Here is a 16369-nt window from a genome sequence, read left to right as displayed (position 1 = left end):
AGATGATGCTGTTGAAGTGCTACACTCAATATGCCAGCAAATTTGGAAAACTCAGCCATTACCACAGGACTGGAAAAGGTCAGTTTTCATTCCAGTCCCAAAGAAGCAATGCCAAAGAATGTTCAGACTACCACACAATTCTGCTCATTCCACATGATAGCAAGGTAATGCTCAATATCCTTCAAGCTAGGCTTCAACAGTATGTGAACTGAGAATTTCCAGATGTACTAGGTGGATTTAGAAAAGGCAGAGGAATCAGAAATCAAATTGTAAACATCTGTTGGATCATAGAAAAAGCAAGGGAATTTCAGAAAAACATCGACTTCTGTTTCACTGACTAAGCTAAAGCCTTTCTGTGGATCACAACAAACTGTGGAAAATTCTTCGAGAGATGGGAATACCACTTTACCTGCCTCCTGAGAAACCTGTATGTAAGTCAGGAAGCAACACTTAGAACTGGACATGGAACAATGGACTTGTTCAAATTGGGAAAGGAGTATGTCAAGGCTGCATACTGTCACCCTGCTTATTTAACTCATATGCAGAGTACATCATGAGAAATGCCGGGCTGGATGAAGCACAACCTGGAATCAAGACTGCAGAAGAAATAACCTCAGACATGCAGATGACACCACCCTTACAGCAGAAAGTGAAGAGGAACTAAAGAGCCTCCTGATGAAGGTGAAAGAGGACAGTGAAAAAACTGGTTTAAATCGCAACATTCAAAAAACGAAGATCATGACATCTGCTCCCAGCACTTCGTGGCTAATAGATGGGGAAAGAATGGAAAGAGTGACAGACTTTACTTTCTTGGGCTCCAAATCACTTTGGACAGTGACTGAAGCTATGAAATTAAAAGATGCTTGCTCCTTGGAAGAAAAGCTACAATGAACCTAGACAATGTTTTAAAAAGCAGAGACAAAGGTCTGTCTAGTCAAAGCTATGGTTTTTCCAGTAGTCATGTTTGGATGTGAGAGTTGAACCATAAAGAAAGCTGAGTGCCAAAAAATTGATGCTTTCAAACTGTGGTGTTGGAGAAGACTCTTCAGGGTCCCTTGAACTGCATGGAGATGAAGCCAGTCAATCCTAAAGGAAATCAACTCCGAATATTCATTGGAAGGACTGATGCTGAAGCTCCAATACTTTGGCCACCAGATATGAAGAGCTGACTCATTGGAAAAGATGCTGATGCTGGGAAAGATTGAAGGCAGGAGAAGAGGGCAACAGAGGATGAGATGGTGGATGGCATCATCGATTCTATGTATATGAGTTTGAGCAAACTCTGGGAGATAGTGAAGGACAGGGAAGCCTGGTGTACTATGGTCCATGGATTTGCAAAGAGCTCAATATGCCAGCAAATATGGAAAACTCAGCAGTGGCCACAGGACTGGAAAAGGTCAGTTTTCATTCCAATACCAAAGAAAGGCAATGCCAAAGAATGCTCAAACTACTGCACAATTGCACTGATCTCACACACTAGTAAAGTAATGCTCAAAATTCTCCAAGCCAGGCTTCAGCAATATGTGAACCGTGAACTTCCTGAGGTTCAAGCTGGTTTTAGAAAAGGCAGAGGAACCAGAGATCAAATTGCCAACATCCGCTGGATCATGGAAAAAGGAAGAGAGTTCCAGAAAAACATCTATTTTTGCTTTATTGACTATGCCAAAGCCTTTGACTATGTGGATCACAATAAACTGTGGAAAATTCTGAAAGAGATGGGAATACCAGACCTCCTAACCTGCCTCTTGAGAAATCTGTATGCAGGTCAGGAAGCAACAGTTAGAACTGGACATGGAACAACAGACTGGTTCCAAATAGGAAAAGGAGTACGTCAAGGCTGTATATTGTCACCCTGCTTATTTAACTTATGTGCAGAGTACATCATGAGCAACGCTGGGCTGGAAGAAACACAAGCTGGAATCAAGATTGCTGGGAGAAATATCAATAACCTCAGATATGCAGATGACACCACCCTTATGGCAGAAAGTGAAGAGGAACTCAAAAGCCTCTTGATGAAAGTGAAAGAGGAGAGTGAAAAAGTTGGCTTAAAGTTCAACATTCAGAAAATGAAAATCATGGCATCTGGTCCCATCACTTCATGGCAAATAGATGGGGAAACAGTGGAAACAGTGTCAGACTTTATTTTTGGGGGCTCCAAAATCACTGCAGATGGTGACTGCAGCCATGAAATTAAAAGACGCTTACTCCTTGGAAGGAAAGTTATGATCAACCTAGACAGCATATGAAAAGCAGAGACATTACTTTGCCAACAAAGGTCTGTCTAGTCAAGGCTATGGTTTTTCCTGTGGTCATGTATGGATGTGAGAGTTGGACTGTGAAGAAGGCTGAGTGCCGAAGAATTGATGCTTTTGAACTGTGGTGTTGGAGAAGACTCTGGAGAGTCCCTTGGACCGCAAGGAGATCCAACCAGTCCATTCTGAAGGAGATCAGCCCTGGGATTTCTTTGGAGGGAATGATGCTGAAGCTGAAACTCCAGTACTTTGGCCACCTCATGCGAAGAGTCGACTCACTGGAAAAGACTCTGATGCTGGGAGGGATTGGGGGCAGGAGGAGAAGGGGACGCCAGAGGATGAGGTGGCTGGATGGCATCACTGACTCGATGGACGTGAGTCTGAGTGAACTCCGGGAGTTGGTGATGGACAGGGAGGCCTGGCGTGCTGCAATTCATGGGGTCGCAAAGAGTCGGACAGGACTGAGTAACTGAACTGAACTGGACACAACTAAGTGACTGAACAACAACATTTATTTATTATTTTTGGTCTTTTGGCCACACTGAGCAGCATGCAGGATGATTCCTGGACCAGGATTGAACCTGGGCCTCCACAGTAAAAGCACTGAATCCTAACCATCTGGCCACCAGGGAATTCTCTCATCTACCTCTTCTAATTGATCTCAACGTATTTCTCAAGAACCAGATTACAAGATCAATTAATTTTTTGTGATTTGATTTTCTAGGAAGATTGTTTAGTGATCCTGGTTTTCAGTCAAAACTCAATCTTTGAACGATTCAGATAAAAGCCATAAAATCAGAGAGGTGATGGATTGGGAAAACAGACCTTTGGGGGCAGAGTAGCCTTGGGCTCCCTGCCCTAACTCTACTGCTTCGTTCAGCATGAGGGTGCTGTTTCAGTGATCCTGACTATGACTGGAGTCCACAAATGTCTGATGTTTATAAATAGTCCCATAAACAGAAATGCATGCAAATAAATAAATTAAAAAAAAAAATGGGACATCCCTGGTGGTCCAATGGCTGACTCCGAGCTCCCAATTCAGTGGGCCCAGGTTTGATCTCTGGTCAGGGAACTAGACCCCACATGCCATAACTAAGAGTTCGCATGCTGCAACTAAAGATCCCACGTGCCCCAACTAAGATCAAAGATCCCACGCTGCAACTAAGACCTGGCACAGACAAATAAATATTAAAAAAAAAATTAATACATGCATCATTGGTTCAAGTTCTTCCAGATTGCTGATGTAAGCCGTGACTATAAATGGGCAGCGGATGTGTAAGATTTGAGCTTCCAGACATTTTCTTATTCAGACAGTGCCAGTAGGAACTGTAGGGGTCAAGGGAAGTGCCACTGAGATATGCTACATCTGCTCTTGCCCTGGAAGCCACCTCATTTCCAGTAAGATTTTGTTTTACTCTTGGTTAAGTCAGCAACTTAATCTAATCTTATTCTGTGAGTGTATGGGGGGTGGGGGCGGGGTTGTCATTTCTTCCTTCCAATCTGTAACACCCTCTGAAACTCTAAAATTTTACTGTTGATTTTCTGCTGGCTATTATTTCCATTAAGTTTTATTTCAGAAAGTACTAAAATTCAGTCATGTGATTTATAACATTTATCTTATGGGCCAATAACTTTGGAATTCCAAATTGACTTATACATGAAGTTTTGAGCTGCTTCATGCTAGGAACTGCCTATCTTTTAAAGCAACATTGGAGAGCAGGACATTAGCTCTTCAAAGCCTCAAAGGACATTAGCTCTTCTCACTTGTTAAATAATCCATGAAGTTAACAAGTTTAGACATATGGGTCATATGACATATTTCTAAAAGGCAGGAACCTCTAGCTTCTGTTTTATGCTACTTGGATACACTTTGTTATCCAGGAGAGACATTTCCAATTACTGGTTCCTAAGCAGTGATGTCCAATAGAATTTTCTGAGCTATGAAAATGTTCTGTATCTACACTGTCCAATGTAATAATTGTTAGCCATATGTGGCTGCTGGGCACTTAAAATGTGGCTAGTGTGACTGTGGTACTGAATTTTTAATTTTGTTAATTTTAATTAATATAAATTTACATTGAAATAGCCTCATGTGACCAATGGTCATCAAATTGGACATTTTTGCAGCCTTACAGTTTCACAAATGGAACACCAGGCATTAAGAATGAAGAAAAAGAAATTAAACTTGGTTGAATCCTGTTTATACAAAAATCACATGTACAAATTAATTTAGGAATACCACCTCACACTTAAATTATTCCTTTATATCCCTGAAGAGTTTTGAAGTTGTATTTAAAAAATTATTTGCAATAAGAACCAGTTACACGCAGATTCACCCATTCTGAATTTGATCTGCATACTACAGGTTCTGAGCAGAGAAATAAATACTGATTTTTTAAAAGCACATTTTCTTCAGGCACTGTAAGACTTAATCTTAAGAACAATTAAGATGAAGATTGTTCTAAAATTAAGAACAATCTTAATCTTTCCAAGAATGAAAGAAAGAGAATCAGTTGTCAATGGCTGTCAGAATAATTTTTTAAGAAAGAAAATCAGCTGGTCAGTACCTATGAGATTAAAAATTAAGGTTCTACATGCTTACCAAATCTTTAGTGTTCTATGAGAAAATACATCTTAATTCCACAACTAAATTTGTGAGTAAAGCTCTTTCCCAAATGCTACCAAGGAAGTTTAAAACTGCTAGAGCTAAACAACATACTGGAAAGGGAGGGGTGACTGCCCCTCAGAAGTTAGAACAGGAGCACAACAGTTGAACACAGCAGGAGACAAACTGCAGCGTCCGGTTCCTCCTGGCTCTTCCTTGCTCCCTGTCATTCCTTAGTCCACGCTTCTCTCTCTGATAGGTACTGCTGGGGGTAACCCGGGTTCCAATTCCCTTTCTGCGGTCATCTAGTTTTCTACAGGATTGCAAAATCTTGCAACTTTTCTAGCTTCAATTCCTTCCTTAGTTGTCAAGAAGGTTGGACAAAATGATTTAAAGTATCTCTCCAATCAAAAACTGCTTCTGTCTCTGTGTGTTCTTTTCTGTGCCTCTCTCTTTCCCTCCACCTTTTCTTTTCTCCTCTAACTGGTCCCACTTTTAAACTAGACTGTGCTGCCTGTTATCAGATTTATTAGTCTCTCTTAAAAGCAGATAATGGCATGATTCTTCTTTCATAAATAACACAACCTAAGTCAAATGTTCTCTCTACTGATGTGGCACCGGCACACATTTTTTTTCCTCTCCTGAGGGTCACTTGATTTTGTGGGTAAAAGTGTTCCCACATTCTAACTGAGTCATCTTTAAAGCAATCTTTAAAAGATATTATAGAAGCACCTATGTAATGCTGGGGTATAATTAAAAAAGTGACAAAACTGACATGGAGATAGTATAACAACTGTGAATAACTGGCTAGAGGTGTAATAAAAACAGTGGAGCTTCTGTCTTAACAGTGAAACATCAAGCAGAGAATCAACTGGTTCAGCAATGAGCTTTCCGTAGCCCAGGGCCCCAGAAAACAATCGAGTGAGGCAGCTGGCATGAGCCGCCCAGCTCCCAAAGTACCCATAGTGTGTTAACAGGTATTCGCTAAAGACCCAGGAGGAGACTCAAGTGAGGATCCAGGCATTTCACAGGTAGAAAGCTATCTGCCTGGGTCTGGATATAAGAGTTGTCTGGTAGTTCAGAACAGGGCCCTTCGGTTTGATTTTGGAGTTGAATCAGAATGCATGCACCAATCCTGTTTCCTCTAGTAAGACCAGAGAGACGCGGGTTCCCTGTGTGGCAAGGGGTGCTAAGAAGCTAGAGGCACAGAAGTTAAGAGTGTGGATGCTAGAGTCAGGAAGGCTGCGTTTATGGCCCAGTCCTGCCACTCACTCACTGTGTGAACTTGGCCAAATCACGTGACACTGCTCTCAGTCTGCTCATCTCTAAAGTAGGAATAACTCTAGTCCTTTGTGAGTATTAAATTACCTAAATGATACACAGATGCTTAGTACGCTGGCTGGCATGTCACTTGGGCTCCGTAAGGTATAAGCAATAATTAATATTAAAGAATCCTCAGGGCTTCCCTGGTGGCCCAATGGTTGGGAATCTGCCTTGAAATGTAGGGACACCAGTTCGATCCCTGGTCCAGGAGAATCCCACATGCCTTGGAGCAACTAAGCCCGTGCATGACAACTGAGCCAGTACTCTAGAGCCTGTGAGCCACTACTGAAGCCTGGAGACTGTGCTCCACAAGAGAAGCCACTGCAACGAGAAGCCTGCACAAAGCAACAAAGATCCACCACAACCAAAAAATAAAATAAATAAATAAATAGACCTTTAAAAGAAAACAAAAAAGAATCCTTAGAGTCATGTACCCCAACTGCTATTCAATGCAGGAGTTCTTTCTAAGTTACTACGCCTACCAGCTTGCCACTGAGCTTTGCTTGAGCATTATTAAATCTGTTTTTGGACCAGTCCAGCTTGGGCAAAGGTTTTCGGGTTTTCCCTCCCTGCTGACTGTCAAGAGAAAAGCCCTTGGCTGCAGCCCATTCCACTGCAGGCACCTCCTTTTACCTCCCCAATCTCCAAGTTTTCTCTGTTTATAGGTTTCTTTGAGCTGCAGAGGTGGGTGGCTGACATGCTTTTGATATATCCTGCAGAGGAATGTGTGAACTGGGTGTTTCCTGTAGTGGGAATGAGAGGTTATGATCTATGTTGTCGTGGGGTGGTGTATTTTGGGCGCATCTGCTGTTTCCAGGGGGACGCGTTAGCGTGCTAGTCCTCTGTGCATGCTTCGAGTAAGTGAGTAATTTGTTTGCTGAAAACTCCGATAGAGAGACTATGAGAGCTGCTTTTGGTAACCCCTTAGGGTCAAGCATTTGTCATGTGATTGTGTCATTAACATCTCTGTTCCTCCCACGAATACCTGGAACCAGACTCTAAGCACTGAGGTTTAATATTACAACAGGTGAGCTGGGGGTTAGTGTTCCAAGATGCAGAAGCATAGGAGGGAGTTTGGAATGGAAGGTATGCATGAAGAAAATGGAGGGGTAAATGAGTAAGGATAATAACAGCTAATATTTAGAGAGTGGTTACTCCAATAGGAACTGTTGCAATTTACATACGTCAGCTCACAGAGTTTTCCATAATTCCAGAGGAGCTATTATTATCTTTATTTTACAAATATATTATCTTTATTCTACATATTTTATTATCTTTATTTTACAAATGAGGAAACAGAGGCCCAGAGAGCTGAGGTCAGTTGTCCAAGGTCATACAGTTAGTAAATGGTAGAGGCAGGATTTGAACCCAGGCAGTCTGACTCTAGAACCTGCGTTCTCACTACTGAGCCCTACTGCCTGCCGTGCAAAAAAGCCAACAGCCGCTGCCTCTAGGGAGAAATCAGGCTTTGGGGGAGGTAAAAAGGCACCTAATTTCTTTCCCTCAATAGCAACCACCCATCACTTAGCTAAATATTTATTTGTGTGTGTGTGTGTGTGTGTGTATGTGTGTGTGTGTGTGTGTGTCTACATATGTGTATATGTGTATTTGGGCTTCCCTGGTGGCTCAGACATTAAAGAATCTTCCTGCAATGCAGCAGACCCAGGTTTGATCCCTGGGTCGGGAAGATCCTCTGGAGAAGGGAATAGCTACCCACTCTGGTATTCTTGCCTGGGAAATCCCATGAACAGAGGAGCCTAGAGGGCTACAGTGAATGGAGACACAATTGAGTGACTAACACTTCCACTTTTTTTCATATGTGTATTTATGCATATATAATGGCCTAAGAATAATGATGGCGGGTACTAGAGTGCAGATCAGGAAACCAAGAAGAGTCATCCTGAGTTTCTGGCAGATGATAAGGAAGCTGTGATTGCTGTCCCCAGGCCAGGGGGTGTCAGCCTTGAGCAGCTTCCCTGGCGTGGGCAGGTACAGCCTGACAGGTGTGCGTTGCAGGTACCCTGGGACAGGCAGGCTCTGCAGGTGCCAGCAGCTGTGGAGAACAGAGGCAGGCACCCTCTGGGAACCTCACAGATGGCCCTGCCCTGGCCACAATTTCCGGAATCAGCAGGTCAGTAAAACAGTCTGTCATCCCAAGACGATATTGTAAAACCTTTGCTGCAACGGAAAGTCCTCCAGAGCCTCCCTCTGCCAGGCTCCTCAGCATGTAATGTGGTCAGAGTGAAGCTGGCAACACAGTTCATACCGCTTTCTCCAGCAACATGTTGTCAGGACATGTGTCAGAACCACATGCTCTTGGCCAGACAGACTGCTCTTGCCTGGCAGCCAGCTGCCACGCTACAGCGACAGCAGAGAGGATCTGGGCTAGACCCGGACAGCCATCCCCAGGGCGAGCATCACGGGCCAAGAGGCTGGAGCTGCAGTCCATGAAGGGATGGATGGATAGATTTCTCACTTGTGAGTGAAGTTAACTCAATAAAATGAGAATGGCATACTGGTTATTCATTTGCAAATTTAGAAAGTCGGCTCAGGTATAATGCCATAGAGTTAACTTTTTACTTTTTTTTAACTTTTTACTTTTTTAAACCCCAAACTGTGTACTTTCAATTGAAGTCAAAGATTAAAAACAAACAAACCAAACTCAATTCTTCCTTATAACCAACTTGGTTCCTATTTCAAGACAAGCAGAAGCTAAGTTTGGGTTGGTTTGCCCCTCTGCCCTCGTGCTCACTTCCCTCCCCTCATCTTGTTCACTGGGGCTGTGTCCCTGCTTTGGCTCAGAGGGCAGGTAGCACACAGCCTCTTTCTAAGGACTCAATGAGATCTGTGTATTCTCTTCTTTCCCTGAGATCCTTCTCCCCAGTTCTGGGCCAGGGAATCAAGTTTGTTAGCTGTGGGGTAAAGGAGCCCTTTCTCCCCTCCCTAATTCATGGTTTCTTCAGAATATTTAGCTTTGTAATAAACCCTTCCTGTTCTAAGGGCACAGACGTCTGAGATTCAAAAGCCAGGAAGCGACCCCTTTTGTCTCTGCCTGCTGTCCATCCAGTCCCTGAGGCAGTACTCCCAGAATGAAGGTCGGGAGGGGGAAATACCAGTTAATGTTTCAAAAATATCATCTTGCCACACTTGGTCATGGGGTTTTATGAATATAATATACAGAGCTGTGTAAGAATGACTGAGGAACAGACAAGATTTGATGGAGAAAGGGGAAAAATCCCAGCCTGTGGTGGTTATCCCACTTTGGAGTGGCTCTTGTTAATCACCACCAATTCTCTTGTCACTGCTGACTCTGTCCTCAATACCTTGACCAAGCCCCTAGTCAGGGATGCTGAGGAGCCGTGAAAATAGCTAACAACAGCTAACATGAATTAGGCAAAAAATTACTATGTGCCAGGCCTTGTGGGTCACACCTATCATCTCATTTACTTTTCACAGCCACTCCATGAGACAGACACTATATGATCGATCTTGTATTTTATATATAGGGAATCTGAGGCACGGAGAGGTCAATCTGCTTGAAGCCACACCACATGTACACGGGAGTTAGGGTGCAGATAGGCATCAGGAGGCCTAGGAGACGCTCAGTTTTCTCTCCTATCCTCAGGGCATCCCCAGCAGGGTCTCCTCTGCGCAGCAAGCCTCTCCTGAGAGAAATAAGGGGATCTGCCAGGCACCCCCAACAGGGAGAATGGTACTGCCCTGTGCTGTGGCCTTGTGGCACCCTCTCCTTATCTGAAAAATACTATTTGGGTTTCGTCTGGGGCCCTGGAAACCATGTTGGAAATAGAGGAACTTCAGGAAGCCAGCGATTGTCTTTGCACTTTGAGTGACTCAGTCCGTTGGCCTCTGGGCCAGAGGTTTAAATACTTATACAATGTTTACTCCCCGAGACTCTGGCAGGCCATCAAGCTCTGAAACGTTATGGGGAAATCCAAGGAATAGCAGCTGTCACCTGGGTTCCCCTTTATTTCAGGTTTTTAGTATCACAGCAGAGAGCACAGAGAAAACATCTATATATCTGGAGGTTTCTCTCCCCAACCCCCGACTTTAAGCTATGAACCCTTTATTGAAATGATGAGCCGGCCACTAGGCTATATTGATTCTATTCCAAACCATGCTTGGAATGCAAACACACGATGACCTGGTGGCCATTCAGGGAAATCCCCCACACCAGGGCTGCCCGGCTTTGGATGTGGCTCCCAGACGAGGTTTACTTGTGAGGCCTGGTGTTGTTTTTTCAATCCTTCCAGATCACCATGGTTCCTACCTCTTCCTTTTGCCTCGCCTCTGGTCAGCTTCTCTCCTATGTTGCCACGTGCTTGAAGGCCCAGGTGTGATTCCTGCCTAGGGCTCCAGAGGTGCTGTGACTGCCTGCAGGTAGGGCCTGGAGAGCCATCTGCTTGGAATCCCCGTCTCCCCAGCGTAGCCCCCAGGGCACTTCTTGCCCCATCTCATCACATTCACAGATACAGACTTGAGGCTCAGAGAAGGGAGGAACTTGCTCAGGGCCCCCACCATGCTGGCCATACCAGGACCAGCAGGAAAACACCTTGTTGCAGATCAGGGACCGTTTGCAGGGCAGGTCAAAATGAGGTGTAGGTGACATAGGTCAGGTAATACTCAAAGGCAGCCCATGCAGCCTCAATTCTGAAAAACACAGGTCTCCTGGAGACCAGAGACCTCCTCTTTGGTATCTAAAGTGCTTGTCCCATTGCTCAAAGCTCCACAGGCTTCCCCTATTGGCCTCTGCAGCCATCTACTCACTGGAAGCCCCTCCAGCATGATTACCACCAGAGGGGCTCCACTTGCAGAAATATGACCTGCCGGTCAGGCCCTCTCCTCCTTTCCCAGGGCTGAGAGGATGGCGTGCGATCATTCTACTACATGCCATCTCCTTCCCTCCTCCCTCCCGCCCTCTCTTCTCTTCCTCTTTTTCCTTCCTCCTTCTTCCTCCCTCTCTCCTTTTTTCTTTCTATCCCTCTCTCCTCCTACGATTTTTCTTAATATCTGGAGCTTCCCTGTCAGAGGGAACCAATCCCTTCTAGTCTTTACTCTGCCATTAACTCTTGGTGAGGTCTCAGGCAGTGACTCCCCAATTCTGGGTCACTGTTCTCCCATCTATAAAGTAAAAGGGTTGTATTTTGTCATCTCTCCGTTTCCTTTCAGATCCAGTAGTCTATGCCTATTAACACAGATGCAACACAAAACATCTTCAGGGGCTGGGCATGTAAAGTCAGTGAAACACCATCCAAGGGGTTCAACTGGAGACACTGGGCCACCAGAAGGGGAAGAAGCTACTGGGCCTCAGTGGGTTATTGTTATACAAAAACACGTCAAGGTCCCAAAGAGGGCTGTCTGTGGGAGCTGGATTCTGCCTGTGGGCCACCCAAAATGTAGGATTTTGGATCCCTGCATCCAGATGGATAGATGACCACAAAGTCACTTCCAATTACCATTGAGAGAAGTTACATGCCCACTACATGCCTGAAGGATCTAGAGGAATAGAACATTCCTGAAATGAGGTCTTGCAGAGCCCCAGGCTAATTAAGGGAGCACCATGCAAGCATGTCGCTCTCAAGGTCTTAATGACATTACTCAGGGACAAACAGAGGTTTTCAAACATTTTTTTTGACCATGATCCACTGGAAGAAATTAACTCTAAAAAGTGACTGAGTACACAAACATGGGACATAAATGTCTCACAAACAAAGCTAATTCTTAGTATATGTAATACGTACTAATATTTTCTTTTCCCTCCATTTTAATACTTTATGCCATTTCATTAAAAAATGTTGTTTGCAACCCAATAATATGTACATGATCAGAGGTGAAAGAAATGATAAAGATTATTCTAGGTTTGTGGGGTCTAATATGGTAGCCATTTATTTTATGTGACTATTCAAACTAAAATTAATTACAATTTAAAGAATTTTAAAATTCATTTCCTCAGTCACACTTGACACATTTCAAGTACTCAATAGCCACATGTGGCCAGTGGCAACTATACTGGATAAAACAGGGGAAAAAAAGTTTTCATTATATGTTGTATTAGATATCCCTAACCTAAATCTCTTGATGAAAGAGCGAAAGAGGAGAGTGAAAAAGTTGGCGTAAAGCTCAACATTCAGAAAACTAAGATCATGGCATCTGGTCCCATCACCTCAAGGCAAATAGATAGGGAAACAGTGGAAACAGTGGCTGACTTTATTTTCTTGGGCTCCAAAATCACTGTAGATGGTGACTGCAGCCATGAAATTAAAAGACACTTACTCCTTGGAAGGAAAGTTATGACCAACCTAGACAGCATGTTCAAAAGCAGAGACATTACTTTGCCAACAAAGGTCCGTCTAGTCAAGGATGGTTTTTCCAGTAGTCGTGTATGGAAGTGAGAGTTGGACTATAAAGAAAGCTGAGCGCTGAAGAATTGATGCTTTTGAACTGTGGTGTTGGAGAAGACTCTTGAGAGTCCCTTGGACTGCAAGGAGATCCAACCAGTCCATCCTAAAGGAGATCAGTCCTGGGTGTTCATTGGAGGGACTGATGTTGAAGCTGCAACTCCAATACTCTGGCCACCTGATGAGAAGAGCTGACTTATTGGAAAAGACCCTGATGCTGGGAAAGATTGAGGGCAGGAGGAGAAGGGGACAACAGAGGATGAGATGGTTGGATGGCATCACTAACACAATGGACATGGGTTTGGGTGGACTCCGGGAGTTGGTGATGGACAAGGAAGGCCTGGCATGCTGTGGTTCATGGGGTCACAAAGAGTTGGACACGACTGAGCGACTGAACTGAACTGAATCTAAATCTCACAGTCTGGCCCAATGAAGAAACCAAGGCCAGGGTCCTTCAAAGAAATATATCTGAAGGTGTGGATATATGGGTTGGCATCAAGTGGACATAGTCTCAAAAATGTCTGCCAGGGGTCACAAGAAGAATTCGGATGAAGAATGGGTCCCCTGCAGATTTATCCTCATTATAGGATTTACAACTCAGAGTCCATCCTGCAAGGTGGTATACCAGAGCATTAACTTTCACAGAAAAACAGAAGCAAATTTTCACTGCTTGATGGGGCTTTTACGGAGCAATTTCTGTGAGCTTGAGAGAGAACGGGCTCTGGAACCTGTTGGTACTGGGTTCAAATCCAGGCAGGTTGGATGAAATTTGGCAAGGTGCTATGTCCCTGGGCCTTAGTTTCCCCATCTGTAAAATGGTGATAATAATGTCTACCTTTCAGAACTTTTGAAAGGAGAAGTAATATATTTATAAAATGCCAAAACATCGTCTAGTATATTGTAATTGCTAAGTCAAAGTTTTGCTATAATAATAATGATAATGACAATTGTGGTAACAATTTAAAAATGCTGAATATTGTGGAGAACTAAAGATAAACACATCTCTCACTGCAAAGGAAATTCCAGGGATGGAATAGGGGAGTTTTGTAAAAAAAAATTGTATCTCTAATGCTAAACCCAGTACTTGGTACTAGTAGGCACTCAACTCATACTTGCCAAGTAGAAGAATGACTAAAATATATCCCTAAATGCTACAATCTCAGGTATAATTGGATAAAGGAATCAGAGAGATCCAAACATGAAGTGCTTAGATTCTCATGAATTATTTCTGATTGGGTAGGGGAGGGGAGGGAAAGAAAAAAAATTGGAGAGATATCATTTCTATATTTTTTTTAGTAGGTTGTTGATACATAGTAATGAGATGAAGAAGTCAACATACACAGTAACCAAGAAAAAAGAGAGAAGACAAAGACCAAAAATAATAGGAAGAAATACAAAGAATATATTTTCTTCTGAGATTAAAAACTTTTTTAAAAGCAAAGATCCTCCATAAAAATCAGCGAATGAAAGTTGCTTTTTTATCTTTAGGAAACAAAGCATCATTCAAAGTTTCAAACTGAATTTGTATGGTCTGGGGAAAAGAGGGGAAAATGTTTACATTCTGTGTGTATCAGCAAGTAGTTCTCAATTATTGTTGGTCCATGTATCATGCCCTACAAGCTGCTTTTTTTTTCCATCCATAAGTGTAGTGGACATCTGCTGTTTTGCCTTTTCAGCATCTGCTGTCTGCTTTTTCTGGCAACATAACCTCTCTTTCCCATGGGGAACCCATTCTGTGGGGCTTGGTGGGCTGAACCTGTTCCAACACCGATCAGCAAGTAGACCAGTCCGGCCACCCAGAGAACCCCATCTTCTTTCCATGTGATTGGCTGACCTCATCACCTCTGGGGTTTTTCTACAGGGGCTCTTGGAGAAGCCATCTGGGTTGCTAAGTCAGGAGGAGGCAGTCTGAGGCCCTTGGCCCCATCCTGCCTTCAGATCGAGAGAGAGCATTATACAGATGGAGAGAGTGAACAAGTCCCTGATGTATCATTTGAGTCTGTGGATAAAAATGGGCCTGAAGCCACTGTACTTCTGAACTTCCCAATTATACAAACCTATATAGTTCAGTTCCTTTTTTAAAAAAATGAGTTCGTTTGAGTTGGGGTTTCATCAATTGCAATGAACTACTTTATGTCCTCAGTTTTCCATCAAAATAAAAATCTGCTATTAATTTAAACAAGCATTCCAGGAGCACTCCATACTGGATCTCATGTATCTAACACGGCCTGTAGCATCTTGCTGAGGAAATGATGAACCAGGCGGCCATGGTCCCTGTCCCCACATGACTCGCACTCCAGTGGGGGAAATGTTGGGAAAAGTGCTGCAGAAGAGGAAGAAGGGGCCTGTAGCAGACACGAATGATGCCATCCCAATGGCCATTCCTCTCTTCATCTGCTAAGGGAACCTCTCTCCTCTGCGGGGAACCCATTTTTGCTTATCATCCCCTGAGCATTCATGTCTTTCAGGAATGGCTGTGACCTTTCCTGGAGTCAGAGAAGGAACCTTGATTGGTGAAAACAGATTCTAGTACTCTCATTCCTTTGCCAACTGATTAACTTAGGCAAAGGCATGTACACATTCCTGGCCAATGAGACATGAGGGGAGGTTGGGTGGGGGTCCTGGGAAGGTTTTCTTCCCTCTTCCTGGCCTCTGGGATGCTGGAACTCCAGCCCTGGTGCCTATGGTGAACTCTACAGGGAGCCATCCAAGATAGAAAAAATCTGGGTGTCTGAGGATTATGCTCAACCTCTGAACTAACCTGTCTTGGATCTGTCCCTCCTCGGACTCACTGTCCTATAAAATAGATGTGTCTAGATTGTTTAAGCCACTTTTAATTGGGAGCTGCCAGTTGTTGCTGCAGGCACTCTATAGAACTAAGGCTATGCTATGGGGTCATCGGAGCCATCAGGGAAAGCCTCCTGAAGCCACTCTGAAGATGGGCAAAGCTAGCCAAGCAGGGGCGGGGGGTGGGATGTGAGATGAAGTGGTCTTAGAGCAGAAGTCAGTGGTGGAAGCAAAACTGGAACACATTCCGTCATGGTGCTTTTTGCTATGGGAGTGTTTCTCAAACTGACCAGCTAACCACCTGCTTCAGAATGTCCAGGGGTTGGTGGGTGGGGGGAGATCGGCGTGGATTATCAAAATGCAGATCCCTAGGCACTGCCCCAGACCTACTGAGTCAGACTTTAAAATTTAAACAAGCTCCTCTGAAGAGTCTTGTTCACTAAAGGCTGAGAACCCTTGGGTCAGTGACTAGAAGACTCATACAATCTTTGGCACTGAGATGAGAATTTTAGAAATCTTGATATATTAATTTGTATCAAAGTGCCATCATAGAGAATGTGCCAATATCCTTCTGAGTACTACAAAGTATATTTTCTCTGATACGTTTGCCAACCTTCACAAACATTAAAAAAAAGTCAACTGGCATTGAAATAATGTCCTAATACAGCTAGATTAAACATACATTTAATTCACTCAGCCCTGGCAGATGGTTTTTCTTTTCTAAAGTTGTCATTTCTTTTAGGAAGAGCTGTTTCTGATCTGTTATTAGAGCCACCCCCATCAGGCAGAAATGCACAACACAGGTGGTCGTGCAGACAGGGAGACAAACAAAGGTATTTCCCCTCTCTCTTTATCTAGTGTATTCTGAGGAGTGTAGCTGTGATGTCTCAGAGCCAGCTTGCCCAAACCAAAGGCAGTCCTTCAGCATGATAAGCCCTGAAATCCTTTGTTGGCCTCCCCACATCCACTCTCATGGTCCACCCATC

General features: G+C 43.7%; 1 protein-coding gene across 3 annotated transcripts in view; it reads right to left on the bottom strand.

The window, feature by feature from the left end:
- ABLIM3 (actin binding LIM protein family member 3) overlaps positions 1-16369 on the bottom strand; it is a 136323-nt gene that overhangs the window by 92961 nt on the left and 26993 nt on the right. The window lies entirely within an intron of this gene.

This window comes from Bos javanicus, chromosome 7 (assembly GCF_032452875.1).
Source record: "Bos javanicus breed banteng chromosome 7, ARS-OSU_banteng_1.0, whole genome shotgun sequence".
In the NCBI taxonomy this organism is placed as follows: Eukaryota; Metazoa; Chordata; class Mammalia; order Artiodactyla; family Bovidae; genus Bos; species Bos javanicus.
This window is presented reverse-complemented; position numbering and strand designations above follow the sequence as displayed.